Genomic DNA, 21,540 nt, shown 5'->3' with positions numbered 1-21,540 from the left:
GCGAGGAAGTCCAAGTAAATTTCACCACAGTCTAAAAAGCAGGTTGAGGCTGAATTACAGCAGAGGCAGAGCGAGTCCTGTTGAAGATCGGGTAATAAATTAGTCTACGTGTCTCCCCAAAAACAACAAGACTAGGTGGCCCTAGTGATAGCTGGGTTATTCTCTGGTATGTGCGATTCCAAATGTTCGGCTGGCGATATGTTAAACCTATGTGAGTGTATGGAGCTACATCTGCAGGAGACGTACGCTGCACCCTTCAACCTCCACCACATTTTGACCAGTAATACACAGCTATAATTAATTAAAGCAACTTTTTCTCTCATGAACTAACAGATTTTAAATCATGTTGATGTCACACTGACTTGTAATCAGGTGAATGGTTTCTCTGTCATTCGTCGTTCGTAACTTTGTGCTCCGGGTACGATCACCCACGAGAAGTACGTAACGCTTTACGGCACTAAGTCACACAGCACCAACTATTTCACTGATTCTGGTGAAACTGGATCATATTTTATGGAGGAAATGATGTAAAACTCTGTGATTTACAGAGTTTTACTGATGGACAGTGAAGTAAACTGCTGCCAGCTGTAGCTGCTGTTAGCTCAGTTTGTTAGCCAGGCTGTGAGGTCAGAGCACCAGTGTTTAGTGTTTGTACCACAGGTGTTTTGGACCACCAGGAATAAGAAGAAGAAGAAGAAGAAGAAGATTAGGTTTAAAGGTGAATATGCAATGGGAATGGAGCCAGTGTCATGCCAGATTAGGAGCTGGGCAAGCGGGTAATGTAACTGGGCTCCTCTATGGACATGATGACAGAGGATAAACGACAGAAGAGGATGTTGACAGAGGAAGCTAAGGAGACAAAATGAGAGAGTGAGCGAGCAAGAAACCGCCGGACAAGAGTAAATGTGTAAACTACGATGGAAGCGTCAGAAAAACATGAGGATGATTTCGCTTTTAGCTCAACACAGCAGCAGACTCTTAAGCTTTGTTAACGTCCTCTAATGAAATTTTATGAATCTTGAATCAGAGTCCAGCACTCGCTGTGAAAACTCAGATATCTGCAGCTGTGTGTGTGTGTGTGTGTGTGTGTGTGTGTGTGTGTGTTTTTGGGATAAGCAAATTGCAGCAGACATAAAAATTTACGTGTTGACACCGTGTGTGTGTTTTAAGCTGTGAGGCTCTTTGAGGTGTTTCAGGAACATAAACTTGTCGTTAAACAAACACCGTCAGAGACCAGAGACTGTTTCGGGGCGCACCGGCAACTAGGCGCAGCGAGGCTTTTGCAAAAGAATGCGAGATGCAGGTCCAAGTTAATCAGCTCCTCCGCTGCTTTTCTTGGCGTTGGCCGAGGCCCTGCCACAATGCCGCAGCCCTGGGAGGACAGCGTAATTACAAGCTGCTATCTCGCTAAACAGGGCTCTCGCTCCTATGCTAGAACAGTGATGACATGATTAGTGTTTTCCTGCTCATCCAGGCTTTGTGAATGAGGACGATGACGAGCTGTACGCGCCTTCAAACACAACAACACCTACCACAGTGAAAGCTCCTCGTGTCAGCAGAGGAATCCGTCTGCGTTCCCTCATTATCAAAGCTGAATTTGCGGCCTTATGATCTTTTAGGGGCGAGGGGTAATGAAGACAAATAGCGTTGTCCATCTTCGCCACAAACATTTATCGTAGTGCAGAAAAAAACACCTGATGAGCTCCTAAATTAGATGATGGACGGCTACAAGTTCTTTAAACAAACCTGCAGAAATTCTATAAATTCTATGAATAGTTTGCTCTTATAATCTTTTTTTTACTGAGCTTTTTATGGACATTTTTACGAGAAGAAGTCCCTGTCACTGCGATATCCTCATCCCCGACACCTGTAGAATTAATAAAAGGAACTTTGCACTCCATTAAACGTGTGAGGACCCCCTGGTAAATCCTCGGCCTGCCACGGTGTGAGTTACCGGCACTCTTCTCCTTCTCCTGCAGGTGCTGGCTTGTGGAGCTGGTTGGAGGTCGTCGTCGTTGCGGGAGGGGTTGTGGTAGGGAAGTGTTCGATCTGAACTGCGTGTACAAAGAAGTCAGGAGGAAATGGTTTTGGCTCGAGCAGTGAGGAAAGAGGCTGTTAACAGTATGCTCCAATAATATTTCCATTAACGACCTCTCATTAAACTCCCTCTGTTTTCAGCTGCTAGAAGAGACTCCCCGCGTTACACCGGCTCCATTTCCATCGTTTTATTAAAATATAAGGGCTTCGGGGGTCTTTTTATAATATATAACCCTCTCTATCACATAACTCATGCAGTTTTTCTGACTCGCGCTTCGCCGTCGAGTGGATGAAATGTCTTTAAAGTGGTTTTACAGTATCAGTGCAGGAGCAAGAGGTATTCCATCCCAGGCGAGATTTGCTCTTGTTATTTTTAAACTCCAGAGGTTACATCGATCCATAAATCACCTGGCCCGCGGTGTCTAAACGTTCCGGCTCAAGCCTGCCTGTCCGACTCGGTTGGATTTATGATCCGCGGGTGTAGCAACAGCAGCAGAAGCAGCAGCAGCGAGAGCCAGCACACGGCCTCCTCTGGGGGCTCGCTGGCGCTCTCCTGTGCACTTGTGTACATATTTAGAAAAAGTGTGGGGTGGCTGAGTGCTGTTCTGCGGCGGGTCAGACCACCTGAGCTATCTGTTACGACGCCGCCGCTGCTGCTGCTGCTGCTGCTCGCACCTCTCTGGGCTGCTTAATGAGATGCAGCACTAAAAGCCGAGCACACGTCCCTGCAGGAATCCTTTTATAGGTGGGAAGAATCAACACTGGAAGACTTGAGGACGACTGGATAGTATGCAGAGCTGAAACCTGACGGAGGGCCGGAGTGCAAGCCGCTCTGTAGAGCCTCTTTTTTTTTTTTTTCACTTTCACATTCATCTTGTGAAACTATGTGCTTTCAACAAAGCTTGGCAAAGAGGTAAATAGCAATAAAAGGGGATTGGAGTGTACATGTTTCCCTTGCCAAGTGTTGGAAAAAAGATATTCCCTACATTGAGCGTCTGGCAACAGAGCTTTGGCTGGTGATGTCATCTCCAGGTCCACAGTTTCTGTTTGTTTCACCTCCATTATATGTGAAGGTTCAACTAGACCTGAATCTCTCGTGGTTTCTACACTGAGACACATTTTCCCTTGTTTGGTGTCCAGTTCAGTTCCTTACGAGGCTTTAAAGTTGGACATATACAAACTTCGTGCCTCTCTGTGACATGTTTCTGTAATTCCATCAGCACTAATGCCTCCATCTATTGCCGCTAACGCCTCCAGAAAGTTTTTTTGGATCCGGCATGTTTATTAATAATAAAATGACATCGCTGGCTAAAAGCTGAAGTGAAGTTTAAAGAATGGACAGCAGTATCTGTGACGTCACCCACAGGTTTCTGAAGAGTTGTATGTGGCTGGTTCAAAACTGCAGTTCATCAAACGTCCACTTGAGGCTGGCTCCAGAAAAATAAATGATAAATAAAGAAACAAGTCTTTAAGATCTGTTGTATAAAAGTAATATCACACTCAAGGTTGTGCTGTTATACTGAATATCAGCACAGCTGGGCCAAAGTTAATGACAGCGTGCTGATATTCAGTATAACAGCACACTAACATAACAAATGCACTAATTTGTTTTTGTTTTTTTCACTCAAACAATATCATAAAGAGCCTTGTGATGAACTAGCAACTTGTCCAGGGTGTATCCCAAGTCTCTGTGAAGCTGCAGTTCCTCAAACGTCCACTTGAGGCTGGCTCCAGAAGTGAGTCAGTCTCCATAGGTCCCCATGTTCAAAAATTTCACAGCAGAAATAAACATGTTCACAGCCTGGTACAAAAAACAGTTTTGGTCTCTGTAGCTAATTTCCCCGTTCATGACAACTGTACTGAGGGTGAATTTATATACAACTCACCTGTTCACATTATATTAAGGCTTAAAGTTATGCAGGATTAAGAGCGTGGACGCTTTGATTGACAGGTGGATGTTGTTACAGGTGGCTTATTTAAGCAACCAGGCTTCATTCAGGTCCACAACAGCTCTCCTAACAACTATGACTCATTTTGTACCAGCAGTCATGTTCTCCAGAGGATGAACTTCTCTACCTCTAGCGCCACCATGAGGTTCGCGTTTGAGTTTTTTTTGAGTGAAATGTCACGACAGCTACTGGATGGATTACCATGGGATTAAGTAAAAACATTCACGTTCCCCTGAGGATAAACTGTAGTTAACTTCTCATTGGCCATTTTGCATCCCGTTAGCATTACTATGAGCATGAACTAGCTCCAAGCACAGCTGTGTGCCTAAGAACCTCGCTTTATATTTTTGTTGGAGATTTCTACTAAAATATGCGTGGGTCGTCATAAATCATCTAATCTGCCCTCCGAAAGGAAACTTTTTACATATTTATACGGACTGTGAAACATTTTCTTCATACGGTGTGATGACAGTCTGACAAAAGAATAAATCTGACTGAACATTGACCGCTGTGGTTTACACATGGAGCATGTATTCAGATTGATTTTCATTAAGTTCTGGCACGAAATGAAACTGGTGCTGCAGCGATGCACAGTAGGAGTCAAAAATCATACCAGGAGGCGTACGTTATGATTGTATCTGCTTCTGCAATCAGTGCACTGCAACGTGTAAAGATTTCTACAGCCGACTCTGCCATCGTGACATGGAATTCCTCAGTGGAAGTGCAGCAACATTTACAACCGAGTCCTGCCCGCGGTGTCAGGAAGAATTTGTCCTTTGCTGCGCTAAAAGGATGTATGTTTCCTGTCAGTGAAGAGTAGTCTTCTTATTTCCTGTGTGGATGTTTGAAACTTTTTAACGCAAACATTTTCATTGGCCCCAGAGCTTATTTTCACCACAAAAAGCCGTGTTTCCTCAGCTGGTGGATAACCTCCACTCCTCACGCATCTCTCTCTCTCTCTCTACCATCCATTTCCTCCTCTCCGACTCCTACCGGACCGTCTTTCAGCACTTCAGTTGGCAGTCAACACGACTTTGAGCTGCTGTGAGCGAAAGTCAAACTGAATCAATTGTGACTGACAGGAAAGAAAAACATATTCTCGACTAATCAATCTTTTTAGCTACTTGAGACAACCGACCATGTGCTAAACTATCCGGTTGTACTCTTAGCAACCGTAGCTCGGCACAACAGGCCTGATGAATTTCTACACATGTTGAAGAGGTGTGCACGAAGCTGTGCGTCATCAGTTTATGGTAATTTTGCCTCCTTCTGTGCTCGTTTTGCATCAGTTTGTGGTCATTTTGCATCCCTGTGTAGCCATTTTTTACCCATTTACCATCGTTTTGCCTCCTACTGTGCCCGTTTGCATCCGTTTGTGGTAATTTGGATAATTTTGTGTCCGTTTTGCATCAGTTTATTGTCATTTTGCCTCCTTCTGTAGCCATTTGTCATCAGTTTATGGTCATTTGCATCCGTTTCTGACCATTTTGCATGAAGCTGTACTCTGAATTTAGAGAGTTTAGACATTTTGCATGAAGCTGTACTCTGAATTTAGAGAGTTTAGAGCCAGCTAATATTCCTGACTGGTCCAACAGCAGTCAGCCCAGCTCGGCGTCTGTCTTTCAGCCTTTTATTTCACCAACCACTAAAAGTCAGTCCCAGATTTACTCTTGTCCGGCGGCTTCTTGCTCCTTTTCTCCTCTTAGCTTCCTCCGTCAACGTCCTCTTCTGTCTTTTTACCTCTGTCATCATGTCCATAGAGGCTGCTGGACCTTGTTTATATTGCCCACTTGTTCAGCTCCTGTTCTGGCACAACACCTGCTCCACTCCCCATCAGCGTTTCCCAGCTGCTCCTCCTCCAGCTAACAAACTGAGCTCAAATTAGCTGCAGTTAACGGGACTTAATAGAAATGACGATCGCAACATGTTTGGTGCTTTTTCTTCCCAACATTTGACGGCCAAAATATAAAACATATGTACAACTTCGTCAATTCAGCTCCAGCAGCTTCCTTGGCCTCCATTTTCACAATGCTGGTGCTCCCTCCTCTTCCGACCACTGAGGGCGAGGAGTGTCCAGAGAGTTACACACCCAACTTTTTGACATTTATGAGTGCACCATCCAAGTGTAAGTATGGAAGTTAAACTGTGCAAGCTAGACAGGTGGAGCAACAGTAACCAAGTGAGATGTAGTTTAGCAAACTAGGATACAGTTTGACATTTTAATAAACACACTTTCTTGCAGTTCTAGTTTTTATGAGTAGTTGCAGGTCAGTAGCGCAGTAACTTCCTTTATTTCCTGCAGTCTATATATGAACACACTTTCATTACTCAGTTCCTTTCTCTTGCATCAAAGCACACCTAGCCACCCACCTCAGTGACCTCACCCCGAGTATGCCTCACGCAGGCTGCGGCCAAGAATCCAACTACGTGGCAGGTTCGAGACGGGGAAAGCCAAAGGGTGAGAACAACACTCCGAGTGTGAGACTTTGAAGTTCCCGCATGCTCTGGAAACAGGGCAAGGAATCACCTGCCATAAAGAAGTGTGCGTAAGCGCTGAGCTATTTGTTCTGGTGCCTGGGTGGTTACGGGTCCCAAGGGAGGGCTGGCCCGGGCCCCTGTGAGATCACATCAGTGTGGATTGAGTCCACCCGGAGGTGGAACTAATGGGCCCATGTGTTCGCAGACACTTCTAAGAGCCAGATGCTGGGAAGAGAGACGTCCATCGAGTTTTTCACAACACCTCCCCTGGAGAGAAGAGAGGGGGACCCAGTCAAGCTTCACACGCATGCTGGACATTGAAATCATTGTATACAGATACACATACCATGTTCATTTGGCTTTGTACAGTCAGGAATGCTCTGTGTTACACACACACACACATACACCTTGTAGTTCGTTGAGTCTACATGGCGACTGTTTCCACTCTCCCCCTCGTTGATGCAGCACGCAAGGTGAAATCGTCTAATAAAAGGGATTGGGGGCTCACGTCTATCTATTCCATATGATCTGCCTGCCCCAGTAAAAGTCACGTACAGACTCTGGTGCCTGCGGTTCGCCGTGTTATTGATGCAGTCTTGACCTCTCCAATCTGACGTCTTATTCAAAGTGGTTAATGATTACCATCTCACAATGTGTTTCAGCTGTCGCACCGGTATTCCCCGACCCTCCCTCTGCTCCGTCTGAAGGATCGGACGTGTGGATGTCAAAGTCTGGACCTTGTTTTGACCTCATTCCTGACACAAAGTGGTCGGTCGCCATTAGCTCGTCTGTTGACTCTAAAATGTAACAACACACATCTGATGTGGTGATATGGATATGCAGCAGAGAGTAGACTCGATAACTAACAAGAGCTGATCCTGTCAGATACCTACAAACATAATAAAAGACACATTATCGTGGCAGGTCAGCCACTGTTGTTGTCGTTTTGCATCCATTTGTAGCCATTTTTCATCAGTTTATGGTCGTTTTGCCTCCTACCCTGCCCATTTTGCATCCCTTTGTGATTGGTTTGCATCAGGTTGCGGTCATTTTGCATACCTTTGTAGCCATTTTTCATCCATTTACCACAGTTTTGCTTCATTTTGTGCCCATCTGCATCCATTTGTGGTAATTTTGCATCATTTTGTGTCCGTTTTGCATCAATTTATAGTAGTTTTGTATCAGTTTGTAGCCATTTGTCATCAGTTTATGGTCATTTGCATCAGTTTATGGTCGTTTTGCATCCCTTTTTGACCATATTGCATCAGATTATAGTCGTTTTGCATCAGTTTGTAGCCATTTTTCATCAGTTTATTGTCATTTTGCCTCTTTCTGTGCCCGTTTGCTTCCATTTGTGACCATTTTGCATAAGTTTATTGTCATTTTGCCTCAGTTTGTAGCCATTTTGGATCCCTTTGTGATCATTTTGCATCAGTTTGTAGCCATTTTTCAGCAGTTTATTGTCATTTTGCCTCCTTCTGTGCCCATTTGGTTCCACTTGTGGCTGTTTTGCATCAGTTTGTAGCCATCTTGCATCCCTTTGTAGCCATTTTTCATCCATTTACCATCGTTTTGCCTCCTTTTGTGCCCATTTGTATCCATTTGTAGTAATTTTGCGTCATTTTGTGTCCGTTTTGCATCAGTTTGTAGCCATTTGTCATCAGTTTATGGTCATTTGCATCAATTTATGGTCGTGTTGCATCCCTTTGTGACCATCTTGCACAAGTTTATTGTCATTTTGCCTCAGTTTGTAGCCATTTTTAATAAGTTTATTGTCATTTTGCCTCCTTCTGTGCCTGTTTTGCATCCCTTTGTGTCCGTTTTGCATCAGTTTGTGGCCATTTTGCATCCCTTTGTGGTCAATTGGTCAAGGTTTATTTTGACCACATTTATTCTTCCAAGTTTGACACAAACTGGTCAGTCATTATTTCATGTGTTGACTCTAATGTAACATCAGTGATATAGATATGCAGCAGAGAGTAGACTTACAAGAACTGATCCTGTCAAATGCCTGCAAACATAATAAAGGACACACATTATTATGACTGGCCGGCCACTGAATGTTTCTCATTTTAAGCGGTCATGTTGTGAGAAAACTCGATGTGTCGAGTCTTTATTGCTGTCCCATCCAGTCTAAACCGGAAGACTGGAGCACAGATAATGTGACGCCACCCTCTTCCTTGCTTGTGTATAACATCCTCCAGTTCTGTCTGGATCAAAGCGCAGACGAATCGCACACATCCTCAGTTTGCCCCACAGAGCGACTATCTGGGTGTTTGAAGAAGGTTGGCGAGAGAACGACTCCTCTGCGCCTGAGAGAAAAGTTTGACTGCTTTACGTGGTGGAGGAAAACAAGCATTGATGAAGGAAGAGGTCACCGAGGCCTTTGTAATGATTGCTTAATAACAAAGACAGAAGTGAGAATGAGTCAGAGAACGAGAATGAGATTGGAAACAAAATCCTGATTCATTGCTTGCAGCGATAACAACTTCCAGGGACGTTCAGGAGTTTTTAATTTGAGTGTCAGAGTCGAGCAACGTTTTAAACAAGACGGCGCATTAAACTCTGATTTAAAGCCCTGAATCCTGCCAATAATAAACTACATGATAAACGGTTACTAATAATTGTATGTAGTTGTTTTCTGCTTCTTTGGCTGGCTCCTTTTTCATCGGTTTGTAGTAGTTTTGCACCCATTTGTGGTTGTTTTGTCTCCATCTGTAGTCGTTTTCTCTATCTCTTTGTACTTATTCTGCATCTCTGAACGTAACACTCGATGAGAAATGTGTTAACGTTTGAATATCAGTGTGTTTGTAAGAGCAATAATTCACTTTTAAACTTCAGACGTGTTTTATAGCAGTAGAGCAGTAACACATATTAATATCACATGGAAATTAGACCCAAACATCCAACATACCAAATCCCATGGCACCACAGTGAGCTGGTGATAGGAAAGGAAATAAACTCTATACACGTATAAACACATTCATATGTACAAATATGACGTGACCTCTAAGCTATAGCTTGGCTTGATACCCGTCGGGGGAGAGAGCAGATAAATTTAAAAAAAATCTTGTAGCTGGCAGTGATTTAAAACGTTGCAGTTGAACCCCACAGTGAGAACTTGATCTTCTCCAGGTCTAACAAAGACATTGTATTGCACAACCACGAGGCACTAGACGGTGGTGTTTGCTGTTTCCATAGGAGGAGGAGGAGGAGGAGGAGGATTCTTCTGCGAGCTATCAGGGAGGCAAATCAAGTAACATACGCCAAATATGCCGATGGCTTGATTGTCAGCTTTAGCCAAGGCAGCCAATCAGCCACGTGCAGAGCATGAACCTGAACCTGGAAGGTTTTGTGGCAGTGGTTGAGAGACATAGACAGTGAATGAGAGTGAGCGAGGCGTACAAATAAATATCAGAACACCAAATAAAGATCTGTAACTTGTATTTCAGTGCGAGAAAGCAACTCCTAATTCTGTTTCTGTCTGTAAACAACACTTTGATTGAGTTGAAATTCATCTGTGCGTGCTTTGTTTCAATAGATATTATCATTATTTACAGAATAAACCCATTAATTGTGCTTAACTCACAGCACACATGCACGTAGACGCTGCTCATTACGGCTCTGAAAGATTCACACCTCCCCGCCGTGTTGTTGTACGCGTATCGAGATGCGCCGACACACTCTCGGCTAATGTGTTCATGTCATTAGGCGAACTCGCCTCATCAGCGTCTCGTACGCGGACGTGGAGTGCTTGTTTTGTCAAGCAAAACAAATTTGGGGCGCTTGTTGATTTACAGGCATGGCGAGTTACCTCGAGTGTGCGTGCACCGGCCTGTCTGGCGAGTGTTTCATTAGAAGCGACTGCTCTTTGCTGCAGTGTTTCACAGCCCTGATATCTGGTGAAAAACAAAACAAAAAAAACTAAATTTCCCATGCAGGTTTACCACATTCAGCCCTCGTCTCTTTCATCATGGAAAAAGGAGCTGTTGTCCAGATGGGAGCAGACAGCACACATCACTCAGGAATTTTAAACATGATTGGATGAGCAGAGAATGTGAGTCAAGAGCACTGAGCTGTTTTCCTTTCCTGGCCGCCGAGGACGAGTTGTAATGCCAAGGGCTGGACGGTGTAAGCCTCTGGTCAGTCACTCGCAGCGGGGATCACAGTGCTTTCCCTTAGATGGGCCCGCAGGAATCTTTTCATACTCATGTTGAAAGATCCCTTGTTGTACGTTTAACGCCGTGCACAGTTCAACAAGCGTACCTGCTCCTACGTTAACTCTTTATTGGAAATCCGGAGGGGCCCGATTGGGCTGATTGAAACAGTCGACCTGATGACAACAAAGTGTTGAGAAAATCAGCGTGTTATTTTAATTTAAAGCAGCTTTTCTCTCATGAACTAACAGATTTTAAATCATGTTGATGTCACACTGACCTGTAATCAGGTGAACGGTGTCTCTGTCATTCGTACGTCTGTTCTCACACTATGCTCCGGGTACGATCACCCACAAAGAAGTACGTAACGAGTTTCCTGATTAGCCGGGTTGCTTAGTGTTTATACCACAGCCACCACAGAAGATTGTGGGTGAAAGCTGACGGGGAGCAAAGTCGGTGTCGTGCCAGAACAGGAGCTGAGCAAGCTGGGCAAAATGTAGCCTCTATGGACATAATGACAGAGGAGACGAGACCGAAGAGGACGCTGACAGAGGAAGCTAAGAAGAGAAAATGAGAGAGTGAGAAGCTGCTGGAGTAAATCTGAGGTGGTAATCTGTAACAGCGCCTACCTGTCAATCAAAGCGTCCACGCTCTTAATCCAGCATAACTTTAAGCCTTAATATAATGTGAACAGGTGAGTTGTATATAAATTCACCCTCAGTACAGTTGTCATGAACGGGGAAATTAGCTACAGAGACCAAAACTGTTTTTTGTACCAGGCTGTAAACATGTTTATTTCTGCTGTGAAGTTGTGACATTTGAACATGGGGACTTATGGAGACTGACTCACTTCTGGAGCCAGCCTCAAGTGGACGTTTGAGGAACTGCAGTATTTTTGGCATTGGCTTTGTTATACTTTGTATTTCTACCAGACATAATTACTCAGCAGTGTCACATTTGAGCAGGATGAGTCAAAAAGTGGTTTTACGGTACAAATATCACAAGACATCTCCTCGGTGAATCCCAAGGTCGCCATCGTGAAGGTGAATCCTTGTGTGTGTGTGTGTGTGTGTGTGTGTGTGTGTGTGTGTAAATAGATTTCCTCCTGGCTGGCGGTCTGACCCGGGTCCTCCTCCCTGTGACCCTGTGGATGATTGCTGTGACTGAGGCCGGTTTGATCCCGGCGATGATGCTGGGCTTTTGATGACCGCCACACTTTGATGCCACCACGAGATTGAATCCAACCGCCACCCTCTGTGACACACACACACACACACACACACACACACACAGTTGACCAAATAGCACAATCAGACCTCGTATCTAAACAGGAGGTGATATTTCCTCCACCTTCAGACCTCGTATCTAAACAGGAGGTGATATTTCCTCCACCTCTCTTTGATCTCGGGCGTTGATATTTGTCGTATTTCTCACATTCTCAGCCTGTGTGGACGGATTTACGCTGCAAACCTCAACCCGCAGAAATATCATATTTTATTATCTAGCTATTTTTTAAATTCCCGTTGACACAAATTCGTCTTCCTGTGAGACCAATTGGTGCAGTGCTTCTTTCTCTCTCTCTTTTTTTTATACTCACAGGAAATACAGAAAAGTCATGGCCTTGCAGTAAAAAGAAAGTTTTCTCTGCTGGTTTTTATACAACAGTTCTGTTTCCTGAGCGTTTGATGTCTTCCTGTATTAATCCGAGTGAGCAGCCTGATTTACAAGCGACACAGGAGCACTTTACTTTTACTCTGCTTTTATGTCAACTTCTGTAGGATGGAACAACAGACTGACTAATGGTGAAAGCAGACCCAAACCCTTTAAAAAAAAAATAAAAAACGTGCACCGCTTGTTGAAATGAAAATTCAACAGTTTCTGCTCATATAGTCAAAGTACATGAAGACATTTTTATTGAACATGATTTATTGTTACAGCGAAACTTTTGGAAACATTTTTGGAAATATGCTTCTGTGACAGAGAGTCTCGTGTTTATATGAAGCTACAGCCAGGAGTCGGTTAGCTTAGCTTAGCATAAAGAATGGAAATGGAGGGAAACAGCTAGCGTCGCTCTTTTCGAAGGTGACAAACTCTGTTTACTGCACGAGCACCTTTTTAAAGCTCAAAGTTATACTACGTTTGTTTAATCTGTGCAAAACCTGAAGAGTAAAAGAAACATCAGGTATCATGGTGAACTGCATCAGGGTTTTATTTGTTCTGAACGTAGCTGCTATGAAACAATCAGGAAATAACTTTTTATTTCACAGATTAACCGGCTTCATCGTTGCGGGCGCATCGATACACAAAGTACACTGAATCCGGAACGACAGCGTACTCCACCGTCCGCCAACTCACACATAATCCGTTTGTGATGCCGGACGTCGCAAGAATGCACGAGATCTCTCAAATTCACGCATAATCGCACAATATTGCCGGCTGTCGTCTCTTTGACTCCTGCGATGGCATTCCGCGCCGCATCTTTTTTGCTGGTGTCCTTATAAAAAGGATGTGAGGTCAATGATAGTTTGATTTTGGACCTCCAGGATCAACTTCTCCTCATCCATGGTGTCGACGGGGTGAAAAGACGCCTGAAAACCTCTGACCTGTTGACTTCAGGTCGGCCCCGCCCAATATGACGCGTTCATGTAATGTAAATCTAGTATTTTATTTTGAAAATCAACCAAGGTTTTATTTTGTATTTTGTAGCCGATTTCCTTCCCTGCACAATCTGCTCTGTGCTGAAATTATGCAGCGTGCTCTGGCGTCCGTGAAAAATAGAAGCACTTCATATGTGTTGCGGAGGGCTGCCGGTCGCCGGAGTCGTTCCAGAGCTGCGACGCAGCGGGACCGGAGACTGTGTGAGCTGACACATTGACTAACATTGAAACGGCGGAGTTGTTCCGGAGTCGTTCTGCATGCAGTGTATTTTCAGAGTGAGTCGCATGACCACTGCTCTCAAACCATCGGACGCAAACCATAAGAAACTTCTTGTCGTTTCACTACGGATGCAGATTTCAGAAGATGGGTACACGAGAAGCCAGAACACAACAGGCAGAGTATCAGAGTTTCAGAGACATTTCAGGCTGACTGTGGAGGTTTGATCGTGTGTCACACAACGTACCGTAAACCATTTTTATGCAAAACTTTAGAGGCACTAGTTTTGCTCGTTGTGTGTCCCAAACTTCTTTGCCAAATTACAAATATAATAATTTACAAAAATCAGTATTTCCTGAGCAGTGAAACGTAAATGTTTACATACAAAGAAGAATCTTTTAAAGTCTATGAGATGAGATGAAACGTTGTACATGCACGTAGAAACTTCTCTGGAAACCGAGACATCCATGGGAGTTACAGGTCCGCCTCGTCAACATGAGCCACGTTTTTCTAACACTAAATCTCGACGTCTGTTCAGGACTCTCTGTTTTTCTTACATTTCTGTCTCACACTCGACCCAGAACTGTCTGGTAGCTTCTCAGAGCTCCATGGACGGGCCGAGAGCAAAGAGGGGAAAAATGGCGATAGAAAAAGTTGATTGTGAAATGTGGGAGCGAGGAGTGTTTGGCAGGGCTCACCTTGTTTGCTCAGTAAACCCCCGAGGCCTGTGTTTTTTCGCTGAGGGAAATGCCCGCATTGTTGGGCCCGGAGACCGTGGTTACGGGCCAGCCCGGGGCCCAGCCAGGCAGGTTGGGACAAACAACAAGATGAAGGTCAGCTAATATAGCAGTTAATTCCACTTCCTGGTCCCCATGACACCCAGGCAGGGTTTATTTGAAGATCCCAGACCCTGAAGTCACTCTGCACTTTGTTTAAGTCCATGAGTATTTTTGGTCCGAGCCAACACTTTCAGATATTAATGTATTCGGATGAGAAGGACGAGAGGGAGGGCGGAGGAGAGAAAGGAAAGGGGCATACAGCCAAGCAATGAAGAGGAAAGTTCCAGATTTCCACTCGTCTCTTTGTCTCTTTGCCATATTTTGTCTGATTTCTTCTATCCTGATTGAAATGTTACTCAAAAATAGAATAATAATGTCCACATCCTTGAACATTAATCAAGTTTTCGCTTAAATAAACGCAAATCAAAGCTCAAATAATCAACTCGGGTTACATTTATGTTAAAGTCCAACCTGTACTAGCCTTTGTAAGGCCAATACTGATACATACTATTTCTCAATGATGGCTGATTTTTGAAACATAAACAATCCTGATACTTATATTTCTAAATTACCTCAAATCTATTTTGGCTTCACGTCGTGCGATTTGATATCTGAAACGCTGATATCGGCTATATTTTCATTTGTGCATATTAACCTGAAAATAGGAATCATTTTGTTTTTATGAACATTTTATATCTACAAAAGGAGCGGGTCCTCAAACCAAACATTTGCTCTAGATAGGACCTTTTTGTTTTTTGCAACAGCAGCTGTAGTTTATGTTTCATGCTTGAAACAGGAGGCAAGCAATTTTAGTTGGTTGCAACTTCGCCACTAGATGCCGCTGAATCCTGCACACTGGACCTTTAACTTGCTCAGATTTGATTATTTTTCCTGGTTCATCTGCTCATAAATAAATAAATATGCCGCGTAGTTAAACTGTTTCCCTTTTGCCTGTTTTTACAGTCAGATATTTTGTTTTCGATGCAGGCTACTTCTGAAATGGACCATGGCTCTTCTGGTGGGGTTTGAAACATCGACTAGAACAGTCACGACTGTCATCGGTGGAATTTAGTTTTAACACTGTTTTATATCATGCACATTGTTTCTTGTGAATTCCTCATGCTCAACAAACAAGCATAAACTGTATCAAAAGTTGTCTTTATGTAATTAAAATAAATATAAAGAACTTTTGAAGTCACTTTTAAACAACTTCTAAAATGTAAAAATGCTATTGGGGTCTGTTAAACGTTGTTCGGTGTCCTTTTGTCCCCACGTTAAAGCCTGCAGGGTAAAAAAAACCCCCAAAAAACAGAGTGCTACTGTGAGGCAGCTGAAGGACTCTCCTCACGGCGCAGACTCCAATGAGATCCATCCACTCTGGCATCCTCTGGACCAGCAGTGAGCGTGAACAGACATTAAAAAGAGCTAGTTTATGAGCCGATTGTCTAACTGATCAATTAACTCGGACCTTGAGAATGCAGTGGGGTGGTGGGATGGGTGGAAATTATAGTACACACCATCCAAAAGCCAAGTGGCTTAATCCTGTATGGAAATGGTAATGAGTTTAAAAAAAAAAAAAAACAGGAGGACTAACTCTGTCTGTGTTCACTCTCACTATCCTGGATGGGATCGAGGCCTCTCTAGTGGGGCTTCTCCAGGATGCATAAGAAGAGCCTTTTGTGCTCCAATCTAGTAAGCCAGAAATACAGCTTTTGAACCGTGTGCAATGCAACAAAGAGGGAAATGGAGAGTTTGGGAGGGAGTGAATGAGTGAGGAGTGAAGGGGTGGAAGGGGGTTGGGAGGGCTCTGAAGGTGTTAGTGTCAAAAGCAGAGGGTGCACGCACATATATGTGTTTTGTGCAATGCATGTATGTGTGTGTGTGCGTGGTGGTCACACAGTGGGCTGATATCAAGTACCCCTTTAAGCCCTCCTCCCATCTCCAAAAGGTGCTTCACGCTTTGTTTGGTGGAGCCCCGTTCCCTCACTCTGAGAATGAAAGATGGGAAAAAGAGTGGAAAACGGAGCACACCACCTGGTTGTTTATTTAAATTAGGGTCAAATGGGTGGCAAGTGAAAAACATTTAGCAAGTCAAGCCACATTCCTGAGGTTTATTTTGATGGTATTGATTATTAAAGCAATAACGCACGTGAGGGAGTGCTGTTATACTGAATATCAGCACGGCTGTGGTTCACTCGTTCTACAAACGCCATTTATCGGTTAATAGTGATAACAGATTGTGATTTATTTGGCTCCATAACTTGTTGGCTACCTTTGTAGCACATGCCATCTGCTTTGTATCACATATGTCTGTTGACAGTCACTTTTCTCGCAGTAGTTACAACTGTAAAAACTCCTAAAATACCATCAAACACACATGACAGGCAGTGACAGTGTTTCGAATCAAATGTTTAACTCTGCGTGTATCTGATCCACCAACCAGGTCTTATTTTAGTAAAAAAATCTTAATTTTGAAACAGTCCGCCTCGTTTCTACGGTCATCTCCTACCGCGAGTTCTTGAGTTGTTGAGTCGATAAAATCCAAAAAACAAAGTTTGTACATTTATACTGATGCTGAATTAACAGTCAGACTGTCGACATATGAGTGATGTGTCTTTACGGACACGTAATGAATCAAATGTCATATTTTTTTAAAGGGAGCTTTAGTTTAATTCAAACATTAGGTAAGCTGTTAAAGTATGATAACGTTGATGTATTGCAGGGGTCTCCAAACTACGACCGGCTCTGGGTCGGCTTGGAAAGGCTCGGGGGCGAAGGTTTCGAGCTTTACAGCGCCTTCCTGCCCGGACCTCGCCACTTCCCGGGGCCGTGGACTTAGTGCTCGCTGCGCCCTCTTCGCGACTGTCGATTCGCAATTTATCGCAACTTTCACTTCCTCCCGCAACAAAATCGCAACAAAAATGTAAAAAGCACCGCAACTTTCACCGCAATTTTTTTGAAAACCTCATGCAACAACAGGGATTTAGGCCGCAACTATTTCAAAAAAGGCCCATGAAATCCTGGTTAGGCCGCAACTATTTCAAAAAAGGCCCATGAAATCCTGGTGGGACAGATATAATTTCCGGTTATAGACTGACCCCATCACAGAAAGGCAAGTTGATGTGGCCCGCACCGAAAAAAGTTTGGGGAATCCTGACGTATTGATTACTAATGATGGCTGATCAGGTTCATTATCATATTCAGTAAATGGTTGACCCTTGTGTTTGTTTTTAACCAAAGTGTGTTGCAATCTAAAATAGATGACGACCGTTGATGTAACAGTCGTTCGAAACTGTCCCAGTGCTGTTACGCTCGATATCAGCACCCATGTTGTGTAATGTTTATTTGATATGTCCTGATTATTTTCATGCACATTTGCACAAATTTAAATTTGCTCTTAATTTGTAAATTATTTTTTTTCCTCCAATCTCGGAGAGAAGGAAAGCAAACAGTGCTTGGAAATACATTTAGTCAGCTGAGAAAACACAGTGTTATATTGTTCTCTGTTTAGTCGGGTGCTTAGGAGCAAACAAAACAGCATCTGTGGCGCAGCTCTAGTTTTTACGGAGGGTTAATAAGAAGGAGCAGGAGGCCGAGTGGGTTTCAGAAAAAAACAAAAGACATGATTGCATATAGTTTTCCAGCCCAGCGTAGTGGAGTAATATTGATTTCATGCATAAAATCAGACTTCAAATCTGACGGGACGGGACTGGGATGATTGAACCTCCCTGATTAGACCAGAAATGCTGGTGGCGCTCGTGAAGTAGCATTTAACGAAGTCATGCAGGGCTCGTGTGTGAATGGAGATTAGAAATGGTGGTGCTAAAGGTCCGTGGCTGCTGGGTAATACAAATCAGTCCCTGTGATCTCCTCCGGTGTTCCTCCTTCTTCCCAAACAACTAATCCACTTAAGTATCACAGGCCTCTCCGCTCTCTACCCAAACTCATTTGGGTAGACCTCAATAATTAGTCCGCCCACACCCTCCACCCCTCCACCTCCTCGTGGAATAAAACACCAATCATAGTCATTAAAACATTGTTCATTAACACCAAAGTTAAAGTCTTGTCAATGCACTGTAATTACCTGCTAATTAGATTGTTATTGGACACTTTGAATACCTTCATTTTGCCTGTTGATGAGGGTGTGTAAATGGGATTAGGCCCTCTGTGACACTCCTTGACATTCGTCCACGCATTTCTGTATTTTTTAGACAAAACTGTGTGCTGTAAGAAATACAAATCAACCTCCATGCTAATCTCTCGGAGAGCACAGAAAGTTTGAACCCAATATTTCATTAAAATAGCTCTTCATTCATTAAAATTTGATGGTTTTTGTAAAATGATATGTCTGTGAACTGAGGAGACTTTGATGTAATCTTCAGAGTTTAATGTTTTCCCATTCGTCCTTGATGTAAGGATTGTACAGTTCAGGGTCTACTTTGTTGTGACAGTTATTTTTTAAGTGTCACGTCTAGACTTCAGGTCCTGCAGGTCAGTTTATCACCCAAACTTACTACTACTTAACTTACCTACGGAGCCGTGCTGTTGGAATACATGCATCAGACCTCAGGACAGTTTCCACGAGCTCATGTCCAGAGAAGGTGGCAGCATTTCTGGATCTGGTTCAGATCTAGTTTCCTTTTTGCATGGTGGAGTTTCAACTGTCATTTGTGGATGTTGTGATGAACGGTGTTCACAGATAATTGGAAGTGTTCCTTAGCCCATGCAGTGACGTCTGCAGGTCCTGAAGATCACGGACATCCAGTGTTGGTGTTCGACCTTGTCCCTTTGTGTTTCTAAATCTCTTGATGAATGATATGATGAACTGTAGACGATGTAATCCACAGCTTGTTCTTGCTATTCTTTCCCCTTTCCATCTTTACTTCACAAAGACTCTCTGAGATGTTCTTGTTGGACCCTAGTTAACCTCATTCATCGTGAGATCTTCCACCAGGTGTTTTCTTTCAGCATTTCACAACTTTGTTGCCACAGTATTATGATATAATATACCCAAACATTTGAAAAGTTGTCCTAGTTTCAATTAAATATGCGGTTGGGGTATGGATCATATTTGTGCATGCCATCAATTTTGGAAGAGGGTTGCACTAATTTTGGGGCTTCTTGGGTTTAAGGACCTTGTATCGTTCTCTAGATGTCCCTGCAGAGTTATAAAACGCAGCTAAATGCACATAATCCCTGATGTGATGTTGTTTCAACATCGCAGACAGTCGCAGCGCTCTCGTAACACTTCCCGGGGGGCGAGGAACAATGAGGAAAAGGCCATAAATTCAAATGTTTTTCATGGGCTCAATCTGACAAAAGAAAATCGGGGTCTTTTCCACCCCGTCCTTCGACAGTAGACATAGAATAGGAGTTTAAGCCGTTTCACACCACCACTTGCTGTTTCCATTTCCTGGCAGCTGTCAGCACAGCGTACAATCAAAGGGCAGAGGGCCACCCCGCCACCAAAGCTAGGACAACCTCAGCGTGTCGCATCATCAGCGCAACGCCCTGCCCGGGCTTTGTTTTTTCGAGGAGTACTCTCACCGTTCACAGGGAGACAATGGCAGCAGTGTGACCGGGTTGATCTGTGCGGAAAGTTCCAAGCCGGTGCCGCTGATGGAAACCTGACCCCGGCGTTCTGTTCTGCTTCTGCGTAGCACGAACGCCAAAAAAACCTTTTGGTCATATCGCGTCTGTGTGTTTGTTGTTCCAGCTTCGTCTTTGCACATACTGAGAGGGGAAGTTCACACACACCCAGATCTCTTTTCAACTCTCTCTCCCCAGAAATCATGGGAGAAATCACACAATCCCACGTTAGTGCAGCTTGTGCAACAGTCGGCCTTAATAATGGGCTTGCGGGGGAAATTGTTCACGTCTCGCAGGCTCTTGAATGACATTGTGATGTCATTGTCAGAGAAGCCAGGGAACCTGAACAGGCGCGTTAAACATAACAAAACGCACTCATCCACCGGCCTCTTCATCCCCGCCATTCTCTCCTCCATCTACCAATAGTTAGAGAGTTTTTATGGGTAGTAATCCTGGTGGTAATGGAGAACACAGCTTAAACTTTCAGCAGTGACTGTATAATTGGTTGGCCCCTTTGGAGTATTTTGCACTGGGCATTGCAGGAGCAGTATATCAATACGCTGTCCTCAAGCCAAGACAGATGGACTCTCATTTGGAGCAGGTTCAGGATTGTGTGTTTTTGTGTAAAACTCCCATAGGAATAAGTTAAGGGTTTCCACTGATGCCAAAACCTCCCAGCTACAACAATAACATCTGTGGTTTGGATTAGACATGTCGGTGATATCACCCTTTTAGTAATATGCCTGCATTATAGCAATCTTACAGCCAGTCCTTATTGTCTGTGAAGTTTATAGAGGCACGGGATCCAACACAAATGATGATCAGCGCTGCAGGACGTGGTCGGAGTTCTTTGGCAGCGGCTGATGTTTTAATTCATTCGTACTTCTAATGCTTAACTATTGGCTTCACATTTTTTTATGTCACACTTGACAACTTCCCTTTGGGAGGGTTCACATATTTTCTGAGGTTGAAAAAAGTTCTCAAAAAAAAAAACAGCGACGCTGCAACAGAATAATATTCTGTTCAGAAAATGTGCACAAGTTGAAGATTCCTACTTTTAAATTCAGTTTTTATTTATATCGCTCCAGATCTTGACACTTTCCCTACAGAGCAGGTTTAGACTGAACTCAAAGAGACTCGACAATTCCCACCATGAGCAAACACCAGGCGACAGTGGCAAGGAAGAAACTTTCTTTAAGAAGCAGAACCTGGATCGTGGTGGACGGACATCTGCCGTGACCGGTTCAGAGTTTATAAAAGGGGAAGGGAGAGTAAAAGTGCCACTTTAGCTCACTAAGCTGTTTATATTAGGTGTTTTATTTCAGCAGATGAAATGTGAATTATTCTTGAAATACTTACTCTCACTACCATGTTGGTACAAGGGAAGACGTAGGGGCAATAAAAGTTGTGACAAATTTGCATTTGGGGGAACCCAGAATTTAATTACACCCATTAAATAAATAATTACAGAGTATATACTAGCTTAGACTACATGTCCTTTCACAGCTGTACTTTCACTTAGTAAAAAACTTTTAATATAAACGATAATGTACCCTTTAACTACATATTAGTAACAATGAAAAAAAGACTCCATACACTCTGGATTAAGACTGTAATAAAGGAGCATTTTTAATGTTTTGTCTTGTTCATTGTCAATAAAAATACTGACTTTAGTTC

The 21,540-nt window shown here is 43.5% G+C and overlaps 1 protein-coding gene across 3 annotated transcripts in view; it reads left to right on the top strand.

Annotated features, from left to right (window-relative positions):
• The window catches only part of LOC104929442 (phosphoinositide 3-kinase regulatory subunit 5), a 99,549-nt gene that overhangs the window by 4,699 nt on the left and 73,310 nt on the right, over positions 1-21,540 (top strand). The window lies entirely within an intron of this gene.

This window comes from Larimichthys crocea, chromosome XII (assembly GCF_000972845.2).
Source record: "Larimichthys crocea isolate SSNF chromosome XII, L_crocea_2.0, whole genome shotgun sequence".
In the NCBI taxonomy this organism is placed as follows: domain Eukaryota; kingdom Metazoa; phylum Chordata; class Actinopteri; family Sciaenidae; genus Larimichthys; species Larimichthys crocea.
Note: the sequence above shows the minus strand (reverse complement) of the source record. Positions and strands in the feature narration are given on the sequence as shown.